This window comes from Humulus lupulus, chromosome 7 (assembly GCF_963169125.1).
Source record: "Humulus lupulus chromosome 7, drHumLupu1.1, whole genome shotgun sequence".
NCBI lineage: Eukaryota > Viridiplantae > Streptophyta > Magnoliopsida > Rosales > Cannabaceae > Humulus > Humulus lupulus.
This window is the reverse complement of record NC_084799.1, coordinates 166,853,883-166,858,211: the sequence shown is the minus strand read 5'-3', so window position 1 is coordinate 166,858,211 and position 4,329 is coordinate 166,853,883. Positions and strand designations below refer to the sequence as shown.

General features: G+C 30.8%; 1 long non-coding RNA gene across 1 annotated transcript; it reads left to right on the top strand.

The window, feature by feature from the left end:
• The first annotated feature begins 224 nt into the window (after positions 1–224).
• Positions 225–3,841, top strand: LOC133789990 (uncharacterized). Its single transcript, XR_009873833.1, has 5 exons — positions 225–271; positions 1,205–1,289; positions 2,755–2,899; positions 3,427–3,509; positions 3,713–3,841. It is a non-coding gene; the product is annotated as an uncharacterized LOC133789990 (long non-coding RNA).
• The last annotated feature ends 488 nt before the right edge of the window (positions 3,842–4,329 follow it).

Below are 4,329 nucleotides of genomic sequence, written 5' to 3'. Positions count from 1 at the left end.
GTTTGTTGATGGGTGTTGTTTTTCAAAGGAACAGCCAAGAAAACAGAGAATGAACAGCAGGACTAGTATGGCACAACGAGAAGATAGAATTCAAAAAACTATTTATGTTTCTGACATTGATCAATAGGTATGCCATTTGTAACTTATTTTTGGTGTTTCCATTAGGCCCATTATTTACCTCTTCTTTGGTGTATGCATGACTAATTCATTGGTAACTGGGACATAGGTCACTGAAGAACAGCTTGCAGCTCTTTTTGTCACTTGTGGACAGGTAATTGCTCTAATCTTAATGTATCTGAACTGTTTACAATTATGTGTTTTCATTGTTTCTCTTACTCTCTGATTGGTGGCTGTTCAGGTACAACTTCTTCCTATACTAGTTTTTTTCCTTTTAATTTGCAAACACTAATATACTAGCCAAAACCCTCACTATATTATTTTTTTAGGTTCTTTAGAAAACCTTTGGCCTTGTATGATAACAATTTTTTACTTTTATGTTTTGCCTTTTCAAAAAAATAGAAAAAAAAGAAATAATTTAATTCATAAAAAAATATCCAAGCATGCCCATGAATGAGATCTCTCTACATTTTGGCAATATGCACTTTGCTTAGGGAAAAAAAAAAGACTTTTGTGGCTGCTTATTTCCTATGCAGAAACTGTGAAGGTACACGGGAAAGGAGAACTTGAACCTTTGTTGGCAGAAATCAAAAATAAAAAGGCATAAAGCTAGCTTGCTGAGCAAATTTTTGTTTAAAGATTTCAATGGCCTTGAAATATGACTCCGAACTTGCACATTTGTAGCTTTATGTTTCATATAAGAACACAGTAAGAACCTTATTGGCTTGATTTGTTCATGATTAATTGATAATCCAATTTGATTTGAGAAAATGTGTATTAGTATGCCTTTCCTCTTGCTGAGGTTAGTTTATGATTATGTGAATCTAACAGAAAGATGAAGCAGGTGAAATCTGTTATTAGATAAGATTTGAATGGTGAGCTTAATTTTTTATCATCATTATAAGTATTACTTTGTTACAGTGAAAGGGAACAAAAATACGCATCATTACTAGTTTGCTGTTAATTTTCCTAAGCTTACTAGGATTTCAGTAGATAGAATGGTATCCCATGAATTTATCTTATTATCTTATAATACTTGTTTTAACTGATTCTATTATAATTGGTTGTGAAATTCTTGTTTTTGCAGCTGGGTAAATTGCTTCCATGGCCACTACTTCAAGCCTTTTCACTTCCACTGCTTTCTGTTGTTATTGTGCTGCTGCAAACTTATGGTAAATTTTGTTATTTTTCAATAAATTTTGTTATTTCCTTGAATAGTTTTTGTTTTTCATTTATTGAAATTGATTCCAATGGGTCATTCTATGACATAAATCACTACAAGAATTTGGTACTGAACATCAAAAGATCGCCTTTGCCTTTCTGCTCTTGAAGGTCCTATATGTCCTATAAGTCCTATATAGGTGAATGCTTACTTATTTATTGAGAATGAACAATAAATTTTGGGTTCTTGTATTCAAATATTGATTCTCTGCTTTTTTCCCCTTAATTGTCCTGATTGATAGTATTGTTGAGCTATTATAGTTTGGGCTACAAGGATATGAGCTTTTGCACACAAATCAACTAGTAGATTGACCCAATGATAAAAGCTCACTTGCAAAAAAAACTTTTCTTTATTTTGGATGCCTCTTTTTATATAAGATCCATTGTATTATTGAAAAGACTTGTGATCATAACTAAATTAGTGTATAAAAATATTTTTATTCCATTGATATAGAGATAGAAGTATTGTAATGTAATGAAGCTGCTAGTATTCTCAATATTTAGTGTGCCATTCATTTGTGCATGAGTTAAATAATTAGTGTTCCACCAGTATTCTTAAATGACAAGTGTGCCATTCAACCATGGTAAATATATTAGAAACTTATATAGAATAAAGTTTCCCATGCCTGAAACTAAAGTTTATGTTGACTCTCAGTTTCCCATTAAACATATCACAGGACAGTCATATAATTAAACATGGTTAATATATTATAAACTTCTTAGTCATCTACTAGAACTTTCTTTCCTTTAGCATTTTGTAATTCTAGCTACAAACCTTTTCTCATCTTTTTGTTGGCTGTTGGCACTTGAGCTAATGTAACTCATCAGGCAATTGTAGAGTGCTTTTTGACGAGTTCTTGTTTGTTGGGAACGAAACAGGAAAAATATATTTGTTGGTTGTTGGCACTTGACTTGTTGTGTGTCATTGTTGAGAAGGAACAATCATTTTTACATACATGTACACATGCATATACAATTTTATAAAGAAAAAATGAGGCTGATGTTAAGAAATATTAGATTAATCAAAATCACTAATCAGTTCAGATTTTTCTTTTTTTCTTATCTTGAACTCAAAAAGTATTACAATTAATTTTCCATTATTGCTTTTTCATTTTAAGTGTATTATGACAGAAGTATCTTTTGGAAACAATGACTAATGTGCTCACTTTATATTGTTTCATTTTAGAAGCATGGAGTTAGTGTTTCTTTCTTGGAAACAATATGGGTCTGCTGGTTTGTTAGATATAGGTGCAATAAATTCTAGATTTGTTTGAAGATATGGTTTTCCGAATGCATTTTCCCTATGTATATTGAAAATCTCCTTCTCCGTATACTTAATAATTGTCACAAGAGTTTTTGATTTATTGGGTTCTCTACACAAAACCTGTTTTTTAAATTTCTTTAGGACTCTTGCAGAAATTCAAGAAAGAAGACAAGCAGCTTTAGGAAACTGAGGCATTTATGTGGAGATTGACTTTCTTAAAAATAGTGTTCGACTGGAATTAATCAAAAATAGATATAGGATTTCAGTTTACAATGCTCGCCAGCCAATGAAACAGAGGTGCAATTTTTGAATGTTATGTTATTTTTTTTTACCCTTGAAGTAGTATCATTTGTCATTTCTATTGATATTACTAGCAGTATCCTGCCCATATTTCTTTATGTTAATTTTTAAATGCTTGAATTGGAACCATATACAACTTTCTTAATCTCTCTATTTTTCTTTGTTGCCAACCATAAGCAAGAACAAGTGCCCTACCGGCTATCATGTTCTTCTTCTCTGTGCGTCTCTCAAAATCTCATCTATGGTTTTTAGTTTTCAGTTTCATATTAATAAATATATTTATATATATTTGTTGAAATACATATGCTTATTTTTTGTACTATATTCATTTATATATAAATATATATTATACTGTTGTTGGAAAGGAAATGAATATGGAAAATTTTTATGATTTTCCCTCTTAAATGTATTAAATTTAGGTATATGCAATTCACAACTTGAATATTACTTTAAATTAACGTCGTGGCTTATGCATGCATGATGAATAATTAGAATAGGTCTTATCCCCTTATTCTTGTGTGCAGGGTCTTGACTCAAAGCATCGGACTTCTCTCTTATACATTCTTGAGAAAAGCAAACTATGACAGAATAGTTGTACCTATGGTAGGTAAGTTTTTTTTTTTGTGCCAAATTTAGTATTTAGTAGTCCTCTTGCTTTTATGGATTCTTGTTCATCTAATGCCTACTCTGCTACTTTGTTTTGGAGAAAATAAGCAAATGTGTAAATAAATTTAATGTTTTGTAGTTTCATTTGCCTTGTGAATAATTTTGGTTGTGTGGTGCTTGACTTGTGTATTAATTTTATTGTAGGTTCATTATGAGTTTAATACATCGACAGGTACATTGAACTTCTTGCATGGTAAAGAGAATTTTATGTCTAATCTTTTGATGTTGTTGCAATGGCCTCCTTCTGCGACAAAAGCAGAGCTTCTGAAGCAAGTAAGCTTTTACATAATCATTATTTTATTCTTTTCTAATCATTTGCTTGTTCCTTTTTGCACACACGCGTACTGAGTTTATTTCTAACTTTTACTTGCATGATACTAATTTCTTCACTGTGAGCTTTTGAATCTTGATTCATCAAATTGTCAATGATTTGAACAAAGTTCATCTTGATACATTGCATAGTCTCATTAAGAGGCATGCTTGCTATTAATCATCTTGTGTCTATAAATACTAAGAAATAATCATGGATTGATACAATGCCTTGATACTGTAGAGGCTGTTCATTTCATTTTCTTGATTTTCTTCTCCCAAGATGTATTTGTTTAAAGTAGTTCTTGAATATATTTTACAAAATTTCCTGTAGAATTGTATCCTTGACTTTAAGTGTTGTTGTACTATGTACTGTATTCTGTACATGTAATACATATAATTTCATTTTCTGGATACTGTAATGTAACTCATTTGGTATTTATTTGCAAATT